The sequence below is a fragment of the Callorhinus ursinus genome, unplaced genomic scaffold, assembly GCF_003265705.2.
Source record: "Callorhinus ursinus isolate GAN/ISIS: 27379988/994484 unplaced genomic scaffold, GSC_fseal_2.0 scaffold12, whole genome shotgun sequence".
Classification (NCBI taxonomy): domain Eukaryota; kingdom Metazoa; phylum Chordata; class Mammalia; order Carnivora; family Otariidae; genus Callorhinus; species Callorhinus ursinus.
The window spans coordinates 21769971-21797646 of record NW_027397074.1 but is presented as its reverse complement, the minus strand read 5'-3'; positions in this window follow the sequence as shown (position 1 = coordinate 21797646).

Here is a 27676-nt window from a genome sequence, read left to right as displayed (position 1 = left end):
TGTATAATGCCTTACTTTAACATGTCCTTTGATACACGGAGTTAGGAGACTGTACAACACAGTTATGTTTATTTGATTCTATAGACTAATATAAAAATCAGGCATGACTTACAGAAGTGTGATCAGGACTCCAAATTTTTTGCTTTGAGTACTGATTTTTTTATGAAGTTTGAATGAACAAAGGTTGGGGGACAAGGTATGTGTTAAGTGTCTTCTATATTGAAGGTCAAGGGCTGAAGCCCTGCTTCTGCTTTCTCCTGGTATGTGATACCAGAATCCATCCTGGCCTCACTCCTGGTAGGCCAACAGGATTGAATTAATAAGGTGTGTGAGAAAAAGAGAAGAATAAGGAAAAGAGAAGAATGAAGATGTTGTGGTGAGAGCAACAGAGGTATCTCTGTAGACCTGGGATCTTTGGGAAGTGCCTCCAGAATGAACTTACTACTCATTTTTAACTGAGTATCTAAGAAAGAATGTTTCCTCTGTTATCTTGCAGAGACCTATAGATCTATGCATACGCGCCCAGACCTAATGTGCTAATCTTCAGTTGTACTAGCCTCTAGCACATACAGCTTCTAGGGTGGATTTCCAGAAGCCAGCACCAAGGGCAACTGACTTTTACTTCCAGGATTTTTGTGCATAGCAAGATTAGCAGAACCTTGGAGAAAGAGGAACTTCCTGTTCATTTAAGAAAGCAGGAAGCCATAGTTGTTATGCTTGGGGGTACTGTTGTTTGTTTCTCAAGGCGGTAAAACCTGGACTTAGGTTGCACAGTATTGCACATATACACTAGAAAGTGCCCCAGATGGGTGAGGTATACTGCAGTGAGCTGAGAAAGGTTTAAAAAAACTAAATAAAATAAAACAAAACCCTTTGGCATATGGTAGCAGAACTCGGCAGAAAATGGCCAGTCTTCTGAGTATGTTGGACTTAATGAGAAACCCAGATGCTCTTTTCTTTTTTCCTTTTCCCAGAGTGTATTTAAAGGTTTTGAATCTTCATGGTGTCTTCCAAATATGCTCTTCTTTTTCCACAGGCTGACTGGTACCAATCCTAATATTTTCCTCTCTCTGGACATACAGGCTTGACTCAAAGGAGAGGAATTAGTGTAAAGCTTCATATTTCTACATGTTGAGACTGAACTGTTGAATTGGAGTGGGATACTTTGTACATTATCCCCATCTGCTTTCTCTACCCAGGACTGAGCAGAGAGTTGCAGGCAGAAGTGCTCGGTTGTTGACTGGCTCTGAGGACAAAGGAAGTAGCAGCCATTTAGCTTCTTCTTTTGGGTTACAATGGACTGGGCTTGTGGGTGAATCACAGCTTTAATTATTTCAATCGTCAAGACGGTACATGAACCTCTCCATTCTCTATTTAATTCTTTTAAGATTGATCTTTCTAATGGCATGCATATGGTTATGGACCCACAAAAAGTTATGACAAGTGCAGAAATGGCTTTGTGATTCATTTTAATGGAAGGTGGGGGGGGCAGTGGTAAAGAATACTGGGGATGGGGTTTTTTCCCCAATATGGCTTCAAAGCAAATCAATGCAAGAAGCTTGCACATCCCTGAATGTTACATTCCTGAATGTTCTTTTCATTCTCACTGCTTTGCTAGTCATATCAGTTATCTATTGCTGTATAATAACTTGTCCCAAAATTTAGAGGCTTAAGAACAACAAAAGTGTATAATCTCACAGTTTCTGTGCATCACAGATCTGGGTGTAGCTTAGCTGGGCCCTCTAGGTCAGAGTTTCTCACAATGCTGGCTAGGACTCTGGGCATTCTGAGAACTGACTTAAGGAGAATCCACTTCCAAGCTAACTCACATGGTTGTTGGCATGTCATGATGGCTTTTGGCTGGAGACATCAGTCCCCAGCCAGGTGACCTTCTCCACAGGGCTATTCAGAACATGGCCACTTACTTCCCTTAGATCAAGGAGTCTAAGAGCAAGAGATGGCAAACAAGATGGAAGTCACATTCTTTGGAAGGGAAGTAACCTAATCTTGGGAGTGGTATCTTGTTACTTTTCCTGTAAACTCTTCATTAGAATCAAATCACTAAGTCCAGCCCACAATCAAGGGGAGAGGATAACACAAGGGCATGAATATCAGGAGGTGGGGATCACTGGAAGCAATTACAGAATCTCCCTACCTAATTTATTAATTAATAAGCAAATATTTATTAAAGGTCACAAAAGCTCTGCTCTGTGGACTGTAGTTTCAGAAGGGCCCCAAGTTCAGAGAAGGATGCAATGTGCTTTGTTCCTCAAAGTGGGATTTGCAATCTATCTGAGAAAAAAAAATTATACTTTAAAAATATCCTGCAATAATATGTCACTATACATAAGTGCTCAGAGAGTAACAGAGGTGGGAGAACTCTCCGCGGAGACAATTTAGGGCTGTGTCTGACCTAAGAGAGAGATGGGTACCCATCGGACTCAGCTACCGCTGAGTGAGGCACATGAATGGATGATTACCAGAGGTCCATTTGGAACTGAACACAAACCAAATGAACAGATTTATCCTTTTCTAAGATATTTCAGGACTCTCTCACAGTCTTGCTCCAAGAATTGTCTTCCATTCCATCCCTCTTCCCCCCAGTATGGTTGGGAGCAAAAGAGAGAAAAGACGAGGAAAGCAGGACTTGTAGTTCTTCACATCATGACTTTTTTCTGATTCTGTTTCTGCTAATTTTTTCCTTTTTTTTTTTTAAGATTTCATTTATTAGAGAGAGAGAGAGCATGCATGAGAGAGAGATAGATCATGAGCGGGGGTGGGGGGAGAGGCAGAGGGAGAAGCAGACTCCAGGCTGAGCAGGGATGTGGGACTCGATACCCTGGGATCATGACCCGAGCTGAAGGAAGACACTCAACCAACTGAGCCACCCAGATGCCCCTGTCTCTGTTAATTTTCTGAGATGATTTACTGTGGAGCTCCTGTGCATCTTTACTGTTTGTAACTGCAAAGTAAATGGCGATTAGAATTATATTTTTTTGTTTTGTTTCTTTTAGTTTTAAAAAATCTGTCCATGGCTAGCTTCTCATTTTGTCAATGAAGAGAACAAAATCCAGAGAAGTTCAATGACTCGCTCATGTTCTCTAGCTTCCAAATCACTGTTCTTTTCATGACATCCCACAGTCTCCTACTTAATGTGGATTTTTTTATCCATCACGTTAGATGTCATTGCAAGTCCAGTGACAAGATGGCCCTTACCTCATATGTGAGTTGCCGGGTCAGTTTTGGAGGTGATACTTTTATTTACTCATACCAAATCGCATTAGCACAGATTTTTGAAAGCCTGGTACATACGAAATCCCATATATTTTATTGAGATGTAGACCTTTTCTTTCAATGGAATACTCAAAAAAGAAAACTGAATACATTTTAGTAATAGCTGCTTGCCGGATGCAAGGGAGCATTAGAATTATTTTATCTGATATTTAAATATGAGATTCAGAAGAAAACCAGTTTGCATTTGGTAATGACAGAAGTTCACAGAGACAATCTAATATGTACTACTCTCTTAAGCAGTTGTGAATTTCTGGTAAGTTTTGTATACCAAAATGCCACTCTAGGGGAGAAAACCCAAACTTTTTAATTGGAGATTCCAGAAATAGAGTCTTTATTAAATCTAGATTTTAAGTTTTCATTTACATGTGGTCATAAAACAATGTTTCTTATCTCAGTTTTTGAACTTCATGTGTATTTTCCAGGAGATGTCTTGCAGACATGGGGAGGAAATGAAATAGTATCACCTCTTAACTATTCCTTTATCTCCTCTGCACTTTCTTTTTCTCCTCCTTAATTTTAAGAATTTATCGTGCTACCCTGAACTTTCATAAACCGTAATATTCCTGCAGAAAGTGATAACAGCCATGTTAGATGCTGTGATTTTTTTTTTAATAAAAGTGATATACCATCTCTCCCTAACAGAAATCCCAAACCCCAAATTAAAATACAGTTAAGTATTACAGATGATGTTGATATCAGTGTCATTATTTTGTGAAGACTAAATATTTTTGGAAGAGTAATGGTGGGTTCAATTTGCTGTGACAGAGTGATCTCTGGTGAAACTGTCAAGCAAAACTGATAACTTGAAATAAAATAAAGACTCTGGCTGCGGTTGTATTGCCTTATGAGTAACAAAACCCTTTATGAGGACCTGTTAAGTATCAGGAAAGACCTGAAGTGTTTTCACAACCGTTACAATGTGGGATGCTTTCAAAGGCGTTGTCTTATTGGCCCCCGTACTCTTCTTGAAGATAGAGCTGTCCTCTCTATTTCACAGAAAAGGAAAACCTGACATCAAAAAGACACACGACTTACCCACAGCCACACAGTCACTAGAGTTGGATCCTAGGTTTCCTGAGTCCAGGGCCAGTACTTTGATACTTAAATACTTCTGAGCATTTGTGATGGGTCTATCAATACACAAGAGATACACAACAAACACTCCTCCACAAACACGCAAGTGAACAAACGTGAACACGGACTAAGCAATGCGCTTTTTCCATGCCCCAGCTCTTCCAGACCACTTGCCATCCCTTCTTCTCACTCTGTTTTCCCTTTCTGGGATTTTGCTATCTTTTGTCTTTAGATTGGACTATTCTTTATCTTCTTTGTTTACTGAAATTCTAAGCATTGTTTATGGTCTGTCTCAGATATCTTTCTTTAGCTGTGTAGTCTTTCTTGATTTGAATGGAATGTTTCCTTTCATCACCTTGGCTCCTCCAAATGATGTCATTTATGCATGACTTTAAATGCTTTATCATAAGGTGCCTTGTGTTAGAGTTATTCATGTTCACACTTGCCCCTGCTCAGCAGGGTCAGCTTCATAAGAGCAGAGAACATGGTCTATTTTTTCTGGGTCTTCCAGCGACTTATACATAGAAGAGGATAGGTATGTATGAGATGAATTGAAATATTTGTATGAGCAGTTAAGGCCAATTCCTATCTAGGAGATGAAGAGTTTACCTTCGTGGGCCTGAGCCGTTGGGTTCTGTACTCCCTTAGATGATCAGATGGTAATTACTGGGCAGAGGGGGAATGACTGACTCTGGAGGGAGAGCCGCTTATGAAGGCAACGGTAGTCAGAGAGTGGTAAGAAGAGACCAAGGTTCCCCTTTAGAAGTACTCATCCTACTTCAGTTGCCTGCTCTAGTCTTTATCTTTCCTGCTAGAATGAAAGCTCTAAAGTATTATTCCCTGCCGTGTCCTCAGTGCCCAGCATAGGGCAGGGCTAGAGGAAGTGCTTATAAACATTTGTTGACTGAATCACTAATGCGTGACAGTTGAGACTCTCACAATAAGAGTAGAAAAGGGGAACACATGTCATGTACAGATTGTTTATTCGCTGATGATGGTCTGTGCATAAAGTGTTTTGGTTTCTTAGTGTGTATTTTGGATATTTAGATGGTTTATGCCTTTTGTCAATTTTGTGTTTTTTTTCCCATCCATATGCCTCTCTGTTTTTAGTTACCTTTCTACACTGCCAAAACAAAATAAATCCAACAGCTGCCTCCACTTGGGTTTCCCTTAGTATTGTTTTACAGTTTCCTATCTCCTTTAAATATATCCCAAGTACTTTTTTTTTTTTTTTGTGGGGGAGGCGGGAATTTGCAGAGAAGGCAGACAAGTCAGTCAATCTTGTCTTAGCACAAAAATTTACTCCTAAGAGTCTAGCTGTGGAACTAACTTACCTCTGTTTTTTTTCCCGAAGATTCTTTGCATGTTAAATATCTTCTTCAACAGCATTCTAATTATTCATTATTTTCTCAGTTAAAAACAAAATCAGCAGGGAGATTTTCCTTCCAGGAATAGATATTAGTAAGGTTCATCTCACTTTTTTTAAAAGAGGAGATTCCTAAACCTAGGCAGGACGTTTTATTTAAAATATTCTAGATGTGAGGGATTTAAATATATTTAAAGAGGGCTAATTTAAACAATTTAGTATGTACTCTCTCAAGGGAAATGAAACCTCAGCATATGTGACTTTCATTAGTGGCTTTACCATAGAGATACAAGCCAAAACACTTAATAGGGAAAGTTTAATGACTAATTAATTGATCCTTAAATTGTTTGCTAATGGGTATTACATACTCGTGAAACACATCTTTTGTGTATTTTCTGAAGTGCTCTCCTAGGGAAGAGGCAAGATGTTACTTAGAGTAAATCAAACCTCGTCAGTGATTGGTAAGGCAGCCAGGATCCCATCCCTGAATATCCCAGACTAGGTCTCTTCATTTTCTCAGATCATGAGAAGTGAAGAGGACCATTGTTATATGTCAAACTAAAACACTATTTTGTGGAGGAACTCAGAATGAGGTCGTTTTTCATGCAATAACTATGATACTACAAATCAAGCTAACGTATATGTACAAAGAAATGAGTTAAATCATAAGAAGGTATCGTGCTGACTGATTTTTATCCAGAAAAATCAGTTTCCTAATACTGAGAACCACAAAGAAACACAATCACAAAGTGAGCCTAAAATTTAGTAAGGTTTGAGTCATTCTTTCATTACATTTTTGCTAGTTTTTTGTTCAAGCAAACATGTACGGCTAAATGCAATTCATGTTATGACATACTGTTTTTCTATTTGTTTTGCTTAAGAAAAGTGTTTTAAATACCACCTGTGCCAAATATATACTGAAAGTTCCCAAATGTTCATGTTTGGCCTGGACTTTCTCCTGTACCCCAGACTTATATGTCCACCAGCACACTTAACACATTCACTTGATGTGTAACAGATACACCAACTTCATCTGTCCGAAAGGGGACCCCAGCTCTTCTGCACCCATACCCCTGGGCCCCTCATGGCCTTTCTCACCTCAGATAATGATAACTTCATCTGCTCCAGTTGCTCAGGCCAGAAACTTGGGAATTATACTTGACCTTGCCCTTTCCCCTCACACTCAGAGTACCAGGCTTCAGAATGCACATGGAATCTGACCATTTCTTACCACCTCTTTCTACAGTCAGGTCTGAGCCTCTGCCATTTCTTGCCTGGATTTACTGGAAGAGCCTCTGAGTGGCCTTTCTGCTGCAATCTTTGTTCCCCTGCAATCTGTTCTGAAGAAAGCTGCCCGGCTGATCCTTTAAAAATAGAGGTAGGTCATACCACGCCTCTGCTCAGAAACCTCAAGTAGCTCTTCATTTCAATCAGAGTAAATGCAAAGGTCCTTAAAATGGTTGTCAAAGCTCTCCATGATCTGGCCTTTTAATACCTCCCTGACCTTATCTGCAACTATTCTCTACCTGGTCCACACAGCTTTAGCCACACTGGCCTAAGTCCTGTTCCCGGAAAATGCCTCCGCCTGGAAAAATCATTCCTTGATACCCACAGAGTGCACTCCCTGTCCTTCAAGTCTTTCCTCCAGTGGCAACTTCTTAATGTGGCCTTTCCTGATGCCTTTGAATATTACCATCTCTGCCTCAACAGTGGAAAGGGCATATTTTGCCTCTGTATCCATAGGTTCTATTTATTGTGTTCTGGACAATGTGTTTATTCTCTCTGGGTCTCAGTTTTCCCACTATAAATTAAGGGTTTGGGTAAAATGTTCCATAAAGCCCTTTGGGTTCTAAAATTTAAAAATTCTATGAGACCAATTTGGCCCTGATAAACTAGTTAGACTCAGGCTTGAAAGTCTATTAGCAGTGAAGGAGACAGAACCCATTTCCTAGAAGCTCAGCTCTTGAGAGAAATATGAAAACATAACCCACGTAGCTTGCTAAGACTACTGTTACACTTTAGAAATAAGTCTTATTTAAAAGCTTGTTTGTTTTTGCTGGTCCTGGTTTGTTTTTGGCTCCCTAAATAGTTGGGAGGCCTTAGAAAAGGAGATTGAATTCTCTGGGCCTTGGTTTCCTCATCCATAAAATGAGGATATTGTGCCAGATGATCTCCAACTTCTCTTCTAGATTTGGAACTCTCTTTTTACAGGAGGAAATCACACACTTTCCCTCGTTGTCACAACTCTTCATCTAGTTGTATAAAATATTCATATGCAAGTTAGTGACTAGAGACATAACTTCCTTGGCTTTGGGTAGCATGGCACCATTCCCATTGAGTATAATTGTAGGCATTTCTTATTATAGTTCTGTTCATATGCCTAGCCATCCTACAGAGGCCTTGGCGTTTAGATTAGAGTGAGTGTGACTCCAGGACACATCCTTTACATTTATTTTCAGTGTTAGATAATTATGCAGAAAGACAAAGTAGAATGCATAAATACAGCAGCTGTTTTGTCCCCAAGTATTGGAAAACTTCTTGTTAGAATTGAGAGTTCTGTAATGCTTGACTACAATGGTCAGAGGATCACAGCTATCTGAATATTTTAATGCAAATACTCAAAACATTTTGGAAGGAAATTTCTTTTTTAGTCTATGTGCTTAATACTTTCAACTCTGAGAAAGATTAGTTTTATGTTTTCCTTCATAAAGGATACTAGTGAATAATAACCATCTTAAATTATCAAGTTAGTGAGTCATTTTTCTCTTTGTGAACTCTATTTAAACATAATTATTGGGATGCCTGGGTGGCTCAGTTGGTTAAGCGGCTGCCTTTGGCTCAGGTCACGATCCCAGGGTCCTGGGATTGAACCCTGCGTCGGGCTCCTTGCTCAGCGTGGAGCCTGCTTCTCCCTCTCCCTCTGCTGCTCCCTCTGCTTGTGCTCTCTGTCAAATAAATAAAATCTTAAAAAAAACATAATTATTAAACTATAATTTTAATTAGTAAAGACTATTTCTACATGGAATTGAGGCAAATGATTTTTGTAAGTACTTTCTAGATGTGTGACTACTTGTAGCTTCTAGGGTGTGATTATGTGACTAACGAGAAGGATTGTACAAAAAGGAAATTTTCTGTTCTTATTTTTTCTCCATGAAACTAGGGACAAAGAAGAGAATGGTAGTTGAGAGGTACAAAGAAAATCAAGAGCGGATGTAATTTTGGTATGTGGGGGCACAGTGTTTTGAAATATACTTTTGTGTGGTTTTCAAAATATTTTTGCGGTGCTATCCAACAAATTCTCACGAAGTTCCTTTGAGAATAAAAAAAATAATATAGAGATGACGGTTTTCCACGGGGCAGAGCTTAGAAAATGGAAGAAGAATTCTCTAGACTCAATATGCAACATTTGATTTCTTATTGAGTCATGTAACTAATGTCATTCCTTCCTTCATTCATTTATTAGCTATATATTGTTCCAAGTTAGGCTTTGTTAAGGATTTGGGAATGTGATTGTCTTGTTACTGGAAATCTATCAGGAACAATGCACTAAAATGCCCAAGGATAAACCAAGCAACACTGGTACCTATTCTAGCTCTTTTTCCATTTTGTAGGAAGGATATTTTGTGGAACTGTGAACTTAATTGAAATCATATGTCACTACTCTTTGTGTTTCCAGGCAGGCAGACTAGCATCAGCTGCAGAACAGAAACTCGACACTCATGATGTTTTTCTCTTTATTACTAGGGAGGTTTTTAAGAAGACTAAAAACTCATGAGTAGTTGTACAGTCTGAGAAACACTCTCAGTTATAAATTTCTGGGATTTTGTATTCCTTTGTAGCCAGAATTTAATTTCTTTTAAAATTCCCTTCTCCATATAAAAGTTACTTCTCTTCAATACACGTGAACACACAGTCTTGAAATTATGGGGAATTTTTCCTCATTTCTGACCAATCATTCTACGTCATATTCTCATTCCCTTCCTCCAATTGAGGATGGGGTCCCACCCAGAAACCAGAGGTATTTCATCTGGGTTGGCCTGAGCAAGCTGCCTTGTTCTTGGTAGTCCCCTTTTCTCGGGGACAGCATGCTGCTTCTCTAGGGCATATCTCCTGGTTCTTGCTGGAAAGGAGCGAACTTTCTAGAAAAGTGGCCATGGTCCTTCTAAAGGGATTTAGTAGACTTTATTTTAACTGCACCAAGCCAAGTTGATGGGGGAGGAAAAAAAAAAAAGCCCAGTCCTTGAACAACTCCAATAATGCTTGGTTGCCATCTTTAAAAAAAAAAAAAAGCACAAGCTATGGAAATGAAGAATAATGGGAAATGGGAAACTCACTCCTTTGGAAGGAAAAAAAGGAATGAAGGAATGAAAGAAAGAAGGAAGGAGGAAAGAAAGGAAGGAGAGAAGGAAGGAAGGAGGGAAGGAAGGAAGAAAGGAGGGAGGGAGGAGGGAGGTAGGAAAGAAGGAAGGCAGGAAGGAAGGGAGGGAGGGAGGAAGGAAATAAGCGAGGGAAGAGAGAGAAAAATAAAAAGAGGAATGAGAGAAAGAGAAAGGGAGAGAAGGTGACGTGGCTGTTAGTAACATTAGTCTCAGAAACCAGCTGGAATATTGTGTGTCTCTTAGCTTCTGCATAATGAATAAAGGTTTTCCAAATGATATAGTTTTGTTTCCAAAGAGGGAGGAGGCCACGTTAGCACACTCATTCCTTCAGAACCACAGTATTGCAGACTGCACCGTCTCACTGCCTGTTTTCCCTGTTTACCAAAGGGAAAGGGGCTGGAGTTGCCTTTAATTATTAACCTTTAAAATATCCTCTTTATTATTTGTGGTCATGGCAAAAAGCAAAACTTATGTTCATAGATAATCTCAATCCTTATTTTAGTCCTTATTTTCAGCCTCTCCCTACTGAGTGTTTTACCTGAACCAAACCTAAAATTTAACATTTGTGCTGCAGTTGGACCAAAGGGAGAGAATGCAAAAGAAGTCAGGTCCTGTGTGATACCTACCCGTGGTGAATCCAGAGAGAAATCCCTGGGACTTTCCTGTACCTACATCTGGGGCACCTCTTATTGGCGATATCATTTCAATCATCCCAAGGAAGCAAAATAAAGTTTATCCCTCTATTATATTCCTGAATCATCTGTGAGCATTTTACATAAAATTGTGCATTCTTCAATCAAATTCAAAATACCTTGTTAAGGAGTTAGGAATAGTAAATGTCAAGAAAGCTGATAAATTAACCTGAACTTTTATTCGGGTTCTCTCATGCCTAATTTTTTTAGTGAATTAATTTTGAAATCTTCATATTTTTCATGTATGAGACTTATGGTGTGAATCTGAGTCATGACAATGGTGACATGTATTGATTTCCTTAGATCAGCCATACGAAAGGTAAGCAATTGCTATTCTATCACTAAATGATGGGAGAAGAAAATTTCTCTTGGCATTTCCTTTTTAGCAGTGAGATGGAGTATTCACTTTTAGGGTTCAAAATCTATTGTTTGACTTATAGTTAAGCAGTGTTTAGCATTGTCCTGATATATATCAGGCATCCATTATCTGTTTAATGGATGAATGCTGACAGGCATGATAGCAAATATAAAATCAAATGAATGCATGAGCATAGTCTGCCTGTTAGATGTCCATGTTGAAAACAGTATGGAAAACAGGGTGGCTTGTTCTTTCTCTTGAAAATTCAAATTGACAGGTGACTGAAATTATTACTTTGACACATAACTGATAAGCAGTCCCCTACTCCAGATATTTAGGTTAGTGGCTACTTTTTGTTTTTTCTGTCACTCATGTGTAGATTATAAAAATAAGGAACTAGATCAACATTCAGGTTTTGGAACTGTCTAGTTTTTGTGATTTTTAGAAAGATCCCTAGGGATGGTATGTTTAATGGTAGAACACAAAAAGCCAGACAAACATTTAAATATATGTTGAAATGAGCACATTGTGGGGATTATATTAAGGATATAACTGAAAGCTAATGCTGTGTCCTCATGAGACAAAGAAATTAGTGTTTAATAAAACACTGTGTGGTAATCATCGAGGCTTTTTTTTTTTTTTTTTTTGCTGGGTAAGGAAGTATTTGACCTGACTACAATTTTTTTATGAGGGCATTTCAGAGTCAAATGGCACAACGTGCCATCATACTGGGGAAACAGATTAGTGTTGATAAAATGATGGTAAACATTCTATTCTTTCCATGTGGTAAATTTCTAATGCTAGGTTATATAATAGAAGTCATTATTTAATGTATCTCTATTTACTAATTCTAGAAGCTCAAAATGAGATAGAATTTTCTGGAAAATTATAATTTATTTCAATTGGAATGAATAGCTAGAAAATAGACCATAATGGAAAAGACCAGGCAAATCTATGGGTCAAAACAAAGTCCGTGTCCAGGAGCTATTCATCTGTGAATAGTGAGCATGTAAAGATGATCCAGGATGAGAAATTTTCTTTAGGGGAAAGGACCCAACTAAATTGAGTACAGTGATATAAGCTGGTCCAGATTTTGAGATTTTTGAGATCTACCATTTTAACCCAGCCAGTAATGGAACAGATGATGAAAGAAAGTCCAGTAAGCATGAATTTATCCAAAGTCTGAGAATCAAAGAAATTTTTAGGAAACCAAAGAGGGATGATCCAAAGATGAAGGAAAACAAAGGCAGAATGATTAAGGTCAGGTTAAGGTGTACAGAGCCTCAGATGAGACAAAAGGCAGATATTAGCCCCAAGGCACTAAAGTCACAAGAATGACTCAATTCTGAGATAGGGGACCATAAAAATAAAGACATATGTATACCATCCCCTACTTAGAATATGTATTGGCCCTAGTAAATACAGACCTGATCTTGAAGGGGAGACTTTTGCAGGCACAACTGCTAGTCAGGCGTCCCTGTGTCTAGGGATGGGTTAAGGAGCCTAAAGGACATTATGTAATCACCAGAATACATTAACCTTCCACTGGATACTCTTGTGACGTGACCTTATTACTGCTTCTGCAAATCTTTTACCAAGCAGAGTACAGTTGACCCTTGAACAACACAAGTTTGAAGTGCACAGGTCCACTTATACATGGATTTTTTTTTCAATAAAGACCATATAATGCTGTAAATGCATTTCTCTTCCTTATGATTTTCTTAATAACATTTTCTGTTTTCTCCCTTACTTTATTGTAAGAATACAATATGTGATACATATAACATACAAAATACGTGTTCATGTTATTGGTAAGGCTTCCGGTCATCAATGGGCAAGCTATTCATTGTTAAGTTTTTGCGAGTCAAAAGTTATACTTGGAGTTTTGATTGCACGGGGCGGGGGCGGGGGGAGGTTGGTGCTCCTAACCCTCATGTTGTTCAAAAGGCAATTGTTTAGTTAGCAAATCTTTTTTTAAGTTTAGGTGATTTTCAGTAGCTTTTTTGTCAGTTGCAATGAAAAGAAATCTGACTAGTGTTAAACAGACACAGCCCCTGCCGGAATATAGAGTCTGCTGGGAAGACTTAGAGTTAGGTAGGCAATGCCAAGGAGGTGGCCAAGGTGCTGGGATTGGGAAATGCAGGTACTGGGAATGCACAGAAAAAGCAGCTGATTGTGCCAGGGAAGACATCCCAGAGGAAGTGTTATTTAAGCTGAAACTAAAGCACCTCCAGGTGAGGGAAGAGCTGTAGGCAGATGGAACAGCATGTTGGAAGTTTCCAAGGCAAAAGAATGCAAATCATATTTGAAAAAAGTTAAGTTCTGTCTGTCTAGCGGGTGGTCAGCAAGGGAGAGATGTTAAGAGAAGATGCTGCAGATGAGGTAAGTGAAGGGCAGAGGCTGAAGGGCCTCATCAACCCTGTCAAGGATTTTGAACATTAATCCAAGGAAAATGGGCATATGACCACTATTTATTCATTCACTTATCTGGTTACCGAAATATATTAGGACTTTCATTTCTTGGTGCCTTGGTTTTCTCATTTAACATAAAGTAAATGGGTTCAGGTGGCTCCTTCGGGGAATATGAGAATTTAGGAGTATTTTATGTTAATGACTGATGCTCTTTCTCCCCTCATTTTTATTTTTGTTGACCATTTCAGTTTACAAACTCGAGAGTAAGCTGTCGAGTCCTATATTTGGGTCATATGGAAAAATAATAATATAAATTTCCATACACAATGTCCCCTAATCAATCTAGAAAATTATGCTGAATACTCTATGTTAAAAAGTATCCATCGAGGGCACCTGGGTGGCTCAGTTGGTTACGCGACTGCCTTCGGCTCAGGTCATGATCCTGGAGTCCCGGGATCGAGTCCCGCATTGGGCTCCCTGCTCAGCGAGGGGGGGGTCTGCTTCTCCCTCTGACCCTCCCCCCCTCATGTTCTCTCTATTGCATTCTCTCTCTCAAATAAATATATATATAAAAAACGTATCCACCGAATTGTTCAGTTATTCTGATTCTATGAGAGCCTGCAGATGAATCAATAGTATTGGCAGAGGTAACTGGTTAAAGTGGCATATTGTGAATTAGTTGTCTTTGTCAGATGAACATAGTAAAATATTTGTGCAGAATTCACATAGGTAACATGGGAATTCAACTTTTTTTTTTTTTTTAATCTGTATGCCCTGGAACAAAGTAGGTAAGGTTAGTAAATTAATCAGCAGTGAGGGTGAAATTCTACAGATTAAAGACTTCTTAACAAAAATCTCTTCATTGTCTCTTTTGTCTAATGGCAATAATGCCGAGAAGTGGAATGGTTGCCATCACACCTTGAGACAAGTGCTGTTCGGTGCTTGATTAAGATGACGGCCAGTCCTGCTATTCAGCTTCATTGTAGGCACTCATCCACTACAGTGGTGAAATAATGACAACAATGCTATTATTCATCTAAAGATTGTGTTGGCAGCTTTGCTATTAAAAAGGGGGCAGGTGGATTAGGGGACTATAAGGGACCTAGAAAGGACTCTTAGCTAATCTTAGATGGATAAACCACGGATCTTGCTTTTTAGGGTTTTTGGGAAAAGAACATTTCTCTCTTTTATCTATAAAAGGTATTTCAGAATTGGTTTGTCCTTCCAAGGGATGTGTTGCTTCTTCATTTATTTACTTGTTTGCAAATTCAACAATTATTTATACAGATCTACCATGTATTAGGCAATAAGGCAAATATGATTCTACACCTTTCGGGGTCTTTATAATCTAGAAAGGAAGAAGGGAAGTAAAAGAAAATATGATGAATGATGATAAATATTATAATAAGCAAAATATATAGGGCCACAGGAGCCCCTTATGGGGATTTCTCACTTAGACTAGGGGATTGGGGGAGGCTTCTTAGAGGAAGTAAATTTTAGGGTGTCTGAAGCAAAAATAAAGAGTCTCCAAGTGAAGTCAAGTTTGAGGTGGGGCAGAGAAAGGGGAATAAAAGAGAATTTTCTAGGCAGAGGAAAGCGTGTGTGAGGACTGGAAGGTAAAAGGTTTTAGGCTATATTCCAGGATCTTGATAGGCTTGGGCATCAGGTTAAGGCATGGACTTTTTATAGGAGGTAGTATTCCTATGTTTGTTTGTGTTCTGGGTCATATGTCATCCGTATTACAAAAATTGTGCCATCTCGTTATGCTCCTTTTCATACTTTTTGGTGGTGGGACTCCTCCCGAGGTCTGGGCCTAAGTCCCCATATGACTTGGAAGGAGGGATGTGGGCAAAGTTCTCCCTGGAGCTCTGGTAGGGTTAGGGCTCCAGGATGATAAGGCCCTGATGGAGAAGAGGTAGTAACTAAGAGTACAGCTCTGACATAACAAAATCCTCAAAACTCAAGTTTTCTACTTCCAAAATATAAGATTTTGGGAGAGTTAACACAAATTTACAACTTCCTTCCCATATACATTTTACATGGAAGCTGTAACAAAAAATATGTTCCTTATGATGATTCAAAGAATTAGTGAGAGGAACACCTTAGTACATACACTGAATAATGTTAATTGTTACGTTGCCTTTGTCATTATTATTCCTATCTCATCTGATTCAGAGGGGTAGAAGAAGGCAGTTTATTCACTGTTACTGAAAAAAGCCATCACTTCTCTTATTCTCTATTCTTTAGATTGATTTCAGAATCATGGAATCTTGTTCCCAGACTTTGATTTTACCATCCCAGCCACGGGTGGTCCATAATTACCAGATGTATAGCCCAGATTTAAAACCCCTGGGTGTGTATTTGTCACTAATTTGGGGGAATATGTGATGACATATTCCAAATCTAATTACATCTGGTAAGGTGTCTCTGTTTCTGACAGCATGAGGCTAGAATATGGTTTTCCCCCCAGTTGTGAGAGAAGATGAGAGACTGTCATCAAAGCTCCTCAGTGACAGTCACAATGACATCTGCTTTTTAGACCTAGACCCTGTTTTCTCAGAACTGGGATTTGATGCATTATATATTTTTTCTTCTTGAGGGAGAATAGTGAAAGCAGACCTAAGCATACCATAATCATGAAGTGCTGATTGTTTAAAAGGCAGAAAGGTCATGAAGATACAGGAAGGGAAAACCACATGCTAGAATCACTAATTCTAAGCCCCAGTGGAAGATGAATAGGCTCTTATTTATACATACTGGTCTCAACACTGAGACTACTTAGGATAAGAGGCAGAAAGGCCCCCATTTCAAATTACCAGGCATCTGTAGCTAATGACTGTATTCAGTTATAGTGCATATGGCAGGTGACTGTTCCCCTCTCAGACTTGTTCCTGCTATTATCCAGATAGCTACTCTTGTTTTCTTTTTGCTTTTTTTCTTGCTAAAATCACAGAGCTGAGCAAAGTAGTAGCAAGCCATCGGGACCTGCTAATCAAATCTGAGAGACTAGGGCTCCAATCTCAGCTCATCATATGACTTAAGAGGCCCTCATTTAGACAGGATCTGAAAAGTCCCTTCTAAAGCCTTTACAAAGTGAGAATAATCTTCATTAAGTGCTACAGATTTCACAGGAAAAAAATGGATTAGGGGCTTGTCACAGGAAAGATAATTAATGTGCTGGAAAGAAGTATAGGCAATAGAAAGAAAAATTTCTCCATGAAAAGAAAAGAAAAAAATTTACAACAGCTAGGGTGGATAATGATTAAATATTAAGAAGTAGTTCCTGCTGGCTTGATTTTTACAGTATAATTAAAAGAGAGAGACAGATGGGAAGAGACACATACACATATACACAAAGAAAATAACTCACACACACAAAATATAATCTCAGGATTAAAAGGTACGTGAAAGGTACGTGTGTTATTGAATTGATATTTATTTATCTCTCCTGGATTTAAAAAGATTAGATCTTTTACTATGTTAAAGTCCTCTAAAACATGTTGCTAAATTGCCTTTCAATATATTCTTGGTCAAAATACTGTTGTGGGTTGAGAAATTATTTTGAAGTTATTTTCTAAGTTATTTTATAGCTAAAGAAGTCTTAGCGATTTTTCTCTCCACTGTTTAATTCAGCTATCTTGCTGCTCATAGTTCTTGCTGAAATTGGTGTTATTTCAGGCCCTGAAGCAAATGGTCCTTTGCCCCTTTTCTAATTTCCTCCTTTCCAGACAGCAGGACTTGGCTTTTTATCAAGGAATCAAATGCCCACCCAATGGGCCTCCTGGGACTTTTTCCAGCTAAAACACATTTCTTTCCTGCGAATGTGTAATCATTTGCAAGTGAGTACACAGCTGAAAACCTGTTGATAGGAAATGCTGAAAGAGCCAGTTCTTTTTCTGTGGTGCTAGATATATCTTGGACACAAATAATTAATAATCATGACTAGCTATTTATTTATTTAATTATGATTGCCATAAAAATGAGAAAATGGTAGAAAAGAATTCATCATCTATTTCTGAGGTAGGGTGTCATGTGATGTCTATACTTGGGTGGGACTGTACTGAATTCAGAATCAAGTCCTATGCTTTGCATTTTAATTGCATTCTATCCAACTGAAATATATACTGTATGACTATGATGTATCTGGTTCCATGTTAGGCACCAAAAAAAAAAAAAAATCTAAAAATTGATAAGGCAGTATTGCCTCGTGGTTTTCTAGAGGAGACAGACACAAATAACCGCAATAAAATGAAATGGTCATAATATAGGATGAGCAAAATGTAATATTGTACTGGGCAGATGCCCTCAGTGCTGCTTGGGGGGGCTGTGCATAGGTTCCGATTTCATGGAGGAGGTGACCTTGGAGTTAGGGTTTGAAGAATTGAGTAGGGAACACCTGGCAGAAAAGCAGGAGAGGACATTTCATTGTCATCTGAATTATCCTGTGAAACAAAAACGTGATCATGACATTCTTTTGCTCCAAAAATCCCAATGAACCCACATTATTTAAATTTAAAAAAAAACTAAATACTTAGAACTCATCATTTTAAGTCTTTTATAAACATGTGTCTGTCAATGTGAAGTTTTTCTAGTGTCCTTGAGGGCAGTTTCTATGCCCAGAAAAGACTATTTGTGATTCTTTTGGATTTTCAATTAATATTTGACGTATTATGGATCCAACTTAATTTTTCCTTAATCTTTTACATTCAACTTAGGAAGCTTATTATTCTATTAACAATGTAGCTTATTTCAGCAACCACTTTCAAGGGGATCTTTAAACCTAATTAATTAAAATTGTTTAAACATTTTAAATTAAATTTATAAATTTTAAAATACTTGATTTTTAAAGATCTGAAACTGTCTAATTAATAAGCAAAATCTTTATAAGTACTTAAGTAAATCTTAAGAAATCCAATTAATTAAACTTCAAAATATGATGAAATTTAAGTTCTTTTAAAATGCCTTGGTACTATTTATAAACTTAGTACTTCCATGCCTTTGAAATTGAAATAAAAAGTTTAATAAATTATCTAATCATACAATTTAAATGGGAATCACAGAACTAATGCATTGGATACTCCAATATGCTAAATTCTCTTATGCATTAAAAATATAAAAATACCAAGAATACACAGATTGTGTTTATATATTACTCTCAAATTAATTTATACTATGGGTTTACTTTGCTTCAACAATTATTTCTAATTCCCTAGGGTTATATGACACTTAGCCACTGTAGGCAGAGACTGCTAGCTGTCATGCAGTTTCTAGTCTCTCGTTCTTCCTTAGCAAGAGGGATCTTGGCTTTTCTCAGGTAGCGGTAGGCTGAAGAAATTACATTTCCCAATCTGTTTTGCATCTAAGTGTGGCCACGAGATCAACATCTGGCCAATGAAGTGGAGTGTTGTGTGTGACTTCTAGGAGAGCTATTTAAAGGAAAATGACTTATCTGGGAATAGAGTCTTTTTTATCTTTTTGCCTTTTTTTTTTTTTTTCCAGCTGCCATCTTGAACTACAAGGTGACTTTGAAGATCAAAACAGAAAGATTCTGGGTGATTGTATTAATTTGCTAGGGCTACTATAACAAAATGCCACAGATGGGTGGCTTAAACAACAGAAATTTGTTGTCTCACAGTTCTAGAGGGTAGAAGTCCAAGGTTAAAGTGCCAACAGGTTTGGTTTCTTCTGGGGCCTCTCTTCTTTGCTTGGAGATGGTGGGTTTCTCCCTGTATATTCACATGGTTACACCCTTGGTCTGTGTGTTATCTGTGCCCTAATCTCCTCTTATTATAAGAACACATTGAATTAAAGCCCACCCATGTGATCTTATTTTACCTTAATTTCCTCCCTTAAAGGCCTTATCTCCAAATACAGTCACAGTCTGAGTTACCGGGGATTAGGACTTTAACATATGAATTTTGGAGGATCACAGTTCAGCTGATTTATTATGGTTACTATGGGATGAATGTCTGTATCCCTCAAAATTTATATGTTGAAGCCCAATCCCCAATGTGATGGTATCTGGAGGTGGGGCTTTGGGGAGGTATTTTGGTCATGGGGATGAAATGAATGGGGTTAGTGTCCTTATAAGAAGAGATATAAGAGACATAAGAAAGCTTGCTTCCTTTCTTGGCAATGTGAGGATAACAGCAAGAAGGTGGCTATCTGTAAGCCAGGAAGTGGGATCTCACCAGACATGGGATATGCCCACGCCTTGATCTTAGACTTCTCAGCCTCCAAAATTGTGAGAAATAATGTTTATTTTTTAAGGCATCAGTCTATGGTATTTTTGTTATAGCAGCTTGAACTGACCAAGACAACAGTGCCATAATAACCAACAGGATTTTATCAAATCATGGAAATCAGGATGGCTTCAAAGAAGAACTGCCGAATGAACAAAAATGCAAAGAATGGAAATTAACAATTGAAGATATGGTGGTAGAGAAAGGTCTTGTCCTGGAGAAGAAAGTGAGAACAAAGGCCTATGGGGGAAAGGAGGACATATGGCTGGGTTTCTAGAGGGACAGCGCACCTGGTGGGAGGAATAACTAGAAAGGAAGTCGAATGAGAGCAGGCAGGGTGCGGTAGGTTAGGGATTTTTGTCTTACCCAAGAGCAAGAGAAATCTTCCGATTATTTGAAACAAGGGTGGCATGATCAGATTTGCATTTCGAAAAGGTCACACTGCTGCAGTTTGGGAAACAAATTGGAGGGATGCCAGAATCAATGGAGTAAACAACAGAGAAAAGAAGAGAAAAATACATAGGCCTGGGTCTGGAGGAGTGCCAACATTTAATGGCCGGGGAGAAAAGGATAAGCCTCTAAACAACTTTTTCCAAGTTGTTCTTAGAGGAGGTGAGAGAAAGATTAGTAGCTGAAGAAGGGCATAGGGTTTAGAGTTTGTTTTTCCAATTGGAGAGATATGAGCATGTTCAAAATTTGATGGGAAGCCACTCGTGGAAAATGACTTGACAATTCCTGCAAAAATTAAGCACAGAATTGCCATATGACCCAGCAATTCCACTCCTAGGTATATATATCCAGAGGAACCAAACACAGGTGTTTATTTTTACTTATTTATTTTTTAAAAATATTTTATTTATTTATTTGACAGAGAGAGACACAGTGAGAGAGGGAACACAAGCAAGGGGAGTGGGAGAGGGAGAAGCAGGTTTCCTGCGGAGCAAGGAGCCCGATGCAGGCTCGATCCCAGGACTCTGGGATCATGACCTGAGCGAAGGAAGACGGTTAATGACTGAGCCACCCAGATGCCCCTTAACACAGGTGTTTAAACGAAAACTATACACAGATGTTTACAGCAGCACTGTTCACAGTAGCCAAAAGGTGGGAAAGCCCAAATGTCCACTGGATGATGAACAGATAAATAAAATGTGGTATATTCCTACAAGGAATATTATTCAGTCACAACAAGGAATGAAGTATTGATACATACTACAATTTGAGTGGACTTCAAAAATATTGTGCTAAGTGAAAAAAAGCCAGACACAGAGGTCATATATTACATGATTCTGTTTATGTAACATATCCAGAATATGTAAATCCATAGAGCTAGAAAGCAGATTAGTGCTTGTCAAGGGCTATAGGGAAGGAGAAACGGGGAATGATTGCTTAATGGAAATAGGTTTTCTTTTGGGGTGATGAAATATTTGGAGCTAGATTGAAGTGATGGTTGCCCAACATTGTGAATACACTGTCACTCAGTTGCATACTTTAAAATAGTTAATTTTATGTTATGTGAATTTTACCTCAATTTTTTTAAAGGAAAGAAGTTTCTGGGAAACCTGAGATGAAAAGCAGAGAAAATCATTAATAAAGAGTGGTTGGTTTCTGAGAATTTGTGAAGAGATAAAATTAAAGCAAAAGTAGAGAGATTATCTAAAATAAATATGTGGCACAGTTCCTTTGTGGTAACAGGCCGGAAGTAAGAAAGGTGGGCATCTACATATGGGTTTGTGCATTTGTTATCAAGAAGTTGAGGAGAGCCCTTATTAGGACATCTATTTTCTCTATGACTTAACATGTGAGATCACCATGTGCTGAAAACAAATGGGCTGAAGGATGGACTAAAGACTTAAGGATAATTAAAAAAATTTTGTTCAAGTCATTGGAAAAAGTAAGTGTAGACTAGAGATAAGACAGTCAGAATTGGTTAAGTTTACAGCATGCTTGAGATTGGGCTTCTGAAGTTTTAAAGGAATTAACCAGTCTGCCATTTTATATGACTTTTTTTTCTCCCTAGCTATGTTTACCTATGCAGGTACAGGCATGGAGAAAGAGTTGGATAACTCAGGATTGGGGTTTTGCTGGACCTGTATAATGAAAAGATAGAAAGAGAGTTAAGATATCGACAAGAATGCTATTGAAACCATGAGTCATCAAATGAGGTTATTTCAGGAGGAAAATGAGGAGGGGGGGGAAGCTAATGATTAAGAAGGAGAAAATAGAGGGCTCAACGCACTGGAAGTGTTGATGAGGTTGAATAAAGGCCAAAGGGTACCCAATCCAGCATGCTAAATGCTTCGTGAATACGAAGGGGAACTAGTGAGTTTGGTTATGGAAGAGGAAAAATAGAAGCAATGTCAAGAACAAGGGGCTGAATGGAATGGACACCTTGAGAGAGGCCAAAAACTGAAAGCTGAGGAAAGCTGAGGATGGATCAGTAGGTCATCCATGTAGACACAGAGATCATTCAGGCTTTCAACAGGGGTTGGATGATAAAAACCAAGTTTGGGGCTGGATGCCAAAATTTTCATTAAAGAAAGGGAGTAACGTGGGTAGAGATGGGATGGTAAAGATTAGTAAAATCAAATGGAATTGGTCTAAATGAGCAGTATCTGAGAAGACAGGCTGGGAGGCAGTCTGAATGCAGCAATAGGGACAGATGACGATATTAACACTATCTCCTGGCCCTAGAATAGTTCAAGCAAGAGATGATAAACAGTGACCTATAAGTGTGTTGCAAAGCAACAGTGTCACTGAGGTCCATTTTAATTAAGGCAGGAAGATGGAGGAAACCCTTGAAAAGGGGGTTGAGGGTATTGGTTGTGTATCAGAGAGGGACTGGTGGTCAAGAAAACAGAAACTATTTCATGTCTTTCATACTGTGGGAATTCAATTCAAGGAAATGGTTACAAAACGTCTGGCAAGATGAGAGGAACAAAAGGAGACAGAGGAGGTGGCTAAAGTGGTACAGGGGGAGAAGCGGATTCTCGGAGATCAGAAGTTATTGATGCCCATAAGCCAACCCTTGCTGCTGTGCTACTGGAGAAACTGTCACAGTCAGTTCTGGATCCATCTCACCCAGGGCTAGAACCACTAAGAAGGTGCTGCCCTGGCTGGGCTGCTGGAGTCCAGAATTATCTGATTCCTACTGCCACAATTTCCAAGAACTACCACACCATCAGAGCCGGAAGCAAGAAACTGCTCCCTCCCTTCCACCTTCTGTTCTCCACACTGTCTTCTATTGGCAGAAGGAAGGCAACTGGCAGGGGGCCTGCAGAAATATGTTTGCAATCTCCCAGCCCCAGCAATGTAGATCCAAGTGGAGAAGGGTAAGTGTGGGCTGAAAGAAAACATTGAATAAGTGGAAGGGAGGGGACAGCTTGCTGGTTATGGATATGCTATTCCAGGGGGGATAGCAGTGAGGGTTTGGATAGTGGCATAGAGGTGATAACTGGGTCAGGGATAAAGCGGGGGAGATAATGAGAAACATCCTTTATCCTAATTCTTCGTCGAAGACTGGAGAAAATAGAACCAAATGGAAGAAAATGTCTGCAACTTCCCACCACCACCTCTGATAACCCATCAAGATCTACCTTGACTCCTGTTCCTATGCATGAACTTGCGAGCTTCTTAACCAAAGCCAATCCTGTCCCTTCTCCCTTACTCGAGGATAACACTCCAGTATCAGTTACTTTTCTCTTTCTCTATTGGATCATTCCCATCAGAATAATGATGGTGTAATTTTCTCTCATTAAGAAAATAATAAAAGGGAAGGAAGGAAGGAGGGAAAGAAAGAAACCCTTCTCCTGACTCCACTGTCAGGAGTTGCAGTAAATTGCAGTAAATGGCAGCTCTATCCCTCCATTGCTCAGGCCAAGAACCTTGGGATCTTCTTTCCTTCTTTCTCTCACTGTCCCCACTCACTTCCATCCTTTGCACCAATCTATCTATTGAATCTTGGCAGCTCTGTCTTCAAGGTACATCATCACCTATGACCACTTTTACCATTGCTATCTTAATCTATTCTACACATGCAGCCAGATGATCCTTTTAAAATATTTAAGGTTATGCCTCTTCTTTTCTCAGAGCCATCTAAAACCTTCCCATCTCATCTAGAGTAAAATCCAGAGTCCATTTATTTGCTGACAGGCTTCTACAGGATGTGCTCTGTCTCCACTTTGACCTTCTTACTTCATACTTGTCTCCCCTTCAATTACTCTGCTCCAGCCTCACAGGTCCCCTTGCTGTTCCTGAAACACACTAGACATGCCTCAGGGCCTTGGCACTAGCTGTTCTCTCTGCCTGAGAGAGTGTTCCCACAGTTGTTCACATGACTCATTCATTCACTCCCTTCAGGTCTCTGCTCAAATGTCATCTCTGTGAGAGCTTTTAAAACTAATCTCTTTAAAGGGACAGCTCCTACCCTCTTAGCACTTACCACCATCTGCCACACCGTTTATCTGATTATTTCACCCTTCTCTGTCTTCTTCCACTAGAAGATAGGGTTCAGGAGGACAGGGACTTTGTTTTCTTCTTTGCCATGTCTTCAGAATCCACACAGTGCCTAGAATGTTATAAGCACTGATGAATGAATATATAAAAGCACAGAGGATAGATAGATAAATATACTACATTTTATGAGGAAGATGCCACAGGATGCCTGGCTCTGTTCCCTAGCTTTGGATAAACTCTGTAATACCCTTGACACTTGTGAACCTATAAACTCTCAGGGGAGGCCACTGTCATTTCATTCTGACCCCTTCCCTTTCTAACTTGAACCAAATGCTCTCACTTGTAATTCTAGATCAAGTATTTCAGCTTTCACTTTTGAAAGGTTGAAAATTGTCTTTGATTTGTTTTCTTAATTTACTCCTGAGAAAGAACATAAAACAGTTAATACTAATGAAAAATAGTATCTTAATCCATGAAATGTCCTGATTTCAAGTGAATGTCTCTTAGACTTGGTGGTTGTTTTGAATAAGAATATGAAAACTGAACTCCAAGTTCTGAATTTTAGGCAGAAAAACTAGACTTCTGAAACACATTGATTTATATCTGGTAGGAGATCTGAGGTATATGTTATTTTCCCCAAGCAGTGTACTTTTATTTTTTTAACCTCATAAAGGGTAGGATAACTTGTTTAGAAAATGTATTTATACATTTTCTTCTGTGTTGAATACTTTGGTTGTGTTTGAGTGATTATTAGTGAATTACTCTGATGCCCATTAGGGATATGGATGAGTGCCAAAGTGACTGTGCTCTCCATTCACACCCCTGCCTCCTCCTTCAGGGACACACAAGTGAGGAGTTGGGAATGAAAGTGTGAGGGGAGACAGAAAGCAAGAAAGAGCAATAACAGAGAAGAAAAGTATGCCTGAAGGCAGGGGGAGAGTTGAAAAAAAGGCACTGGAAAAAATCTGAGAGGCCAGCTTTAGGGGTAGAGAACAGCTGTACTGCATATTGCTTTCTGACAAATCAGTTGAAACGCTTCATAAAAGTCCTCAACCCTTTCAGCAAACAGAGGGGTTTTTGTTTTGTTTTGTCTTTTTCTTTTGAAAAGCATATAATGCAGTTGAGAAGGCAATGTTTAATTAAGGGGAAAACAGTTCAGTTTCTGTGAGTAAATTAATATCTACCTTTAGGCAACTTGGTGGAGTGTTTCATAAGCCAAATGGAAGACTCTGGAAAATAAAGAAGAGTTCAAGTAGCTGATCCTATGAAAACAGATTAAGGTCTAAGATTTTTAGAGGAATAGACAAGAACATTTTCAAAAGGTCCTTGTAGTAAACCTATTTTATATTGATTAGGCAAACCAAATCAGACAAATGGACACATTTGGTCAATTCAATTTTCAGAGGCACATCCCCATAGTTGTATGGTATGGTGGTGATCTGGAGACCCAGGGTGAGGAGGACTTCTGGGAATCCGGCTTGATACGATTATTCAAGTTGCTCATTTTACTTGACAGGTCTGTGTGGTTGAGACCTAAAGTTTTGCTTTGTTTGTATGCAATTATATCTGTGTACACTAAAGAAAACTCCATCTCCGTGTTAGCAGATCAGAGCAGATGACTGAGAAAAAGTTTTTAGGTTGTTGCTCCGGTGCTTTCTGTCTTGCTCATTGCAAGGTTGGGGGGTGCGGTGGGTGATGTGCAGGGAAATTTTTTCAAAAATGGAGGCTATGCCAGGTATAGTTGAGGGGGGTATGACTATGATAAAGAATAAGACAGAGAAAACATCTTCTACTGAGGGGCATAAGAAATACAAGCAGGCACAACGGAGGTCATACATTAACCCTCTATATATGAAAATCCAATTGGAAGAATTGAAATTGATGGCAATATTTGTTAGACTTTGGTGGATGAGCAGGATTGAAATGGGCAGAGTGAAAGGGTTAGAGAATCATTCCAGAAAAAGGAAATAGCATGAAGAAAGCTATGGGGACATGAAGAGATCCAAATTCATAAGGACATTAGTAAGAGAAAAAAAGAGAAGGGAAGAGAAGGAAGGAAGAAGGGTGGGAGGAAGGGAGGGAAGAAGGAGAAAGGAAGGATTCCAGGCCAAAGAACTGGTTGGAAAAGGAAACCCATGGAAATCTCTTCAGGAGGGAAATAAAATCAATAGTACATTGCAATGGTTTCTGAATTTTTTCATATTATTATCTAATATATTTAATCAGTGCATAAATTTGTTGCTAGGCTAACAAGATTAACTAAAGAAGGTTATGCTGTTACAAAAAAAATCTAAGTTGTTAAAAGTTACATATTCTTGGATTGCATTTTTAAATTAAGACTAAATTTAGCAGATCTTTAATTTCCACCTTAGTGTTTCAAATTTAAATCAAAATACCGTTACAGAACATGAACCAAGTAAATATCAATACTAGTTTACAAGCTAGTACTGCACTAAACTTATGAAGTAAAGCTTAAGTCAAAACTTTAATTTCTGCTTGTAGGAAAAAGTTTTCCTTATATAAATCGTCTCATTCCTCAATTTGGGATATAAAGTAAGGTCCTATTTCACTTAATCTGTGCTGACATCAAATGTTTCTTTGTACTTAAAAAAAAAAGCTGTTCCTTTTTGGTTTCTTTCTGATATTATTATGCACATTTGAACAAACAAGACAGAAATATTTACAAACAAAAGTCTGTGATGGTTTCCCCAGCCAGTGCTGGGTGGTGAGCTGGATTCGCCAGGATCCCTGGCTTATGGTTTGGGTGGATGTGGCAGGACAACTACACCGCTTCTCCTTGGGGGCATAGGAGGGAGAGGGGACAGCTCCTAGTGCTACAGAATTCTTTTCAAGAGCAGCATTCACAGGCAACTCCTCCGTGGCCCAGGTTTAGAGCTGCCATCTGAAACTTAGAAAATTTCTAGTGTGTCCACATACTGAGTTTTGTGGGCCTCTTGAGCATGTCTTTAAAACTTGCTGTTGGGAATGTCAGCAAGGTTGGAAGCTGCCAAAAAAAAAAAAAAAATCTGCAAGTGTGGAAGAAGGGAGAAGAAACTTTGTTTTGATTGTTCTTTCAATTTAGCATCTTGCTTTCTCTCCCACTCCCTCCCTTGTCCCTGTCCCTCCCCCCACTTCCCTTCTCCTTCCTCCTTCCCTCTTCTTCCTCCTCCTCCTTCTCCTCAGCTCTCTCTAAATCTCTTTCCATCTAAGAAGTTGTTAAAAGTTACAGCTTTCAGATGTAACTCTTTCTCCTTCCCCTCCTTCTCTCTCTCTCTCTCTCACACACACACACAATTTGGGGGAAGATCTGTAGTCTCTCACAGAATTTCTCCTCTCATCCCTGTCTTGAAACAGAGAGCGTGTGTGTGTGTGTGTGTGTGTGTGTGTGTGTGTGTGTGTGTGTGTGT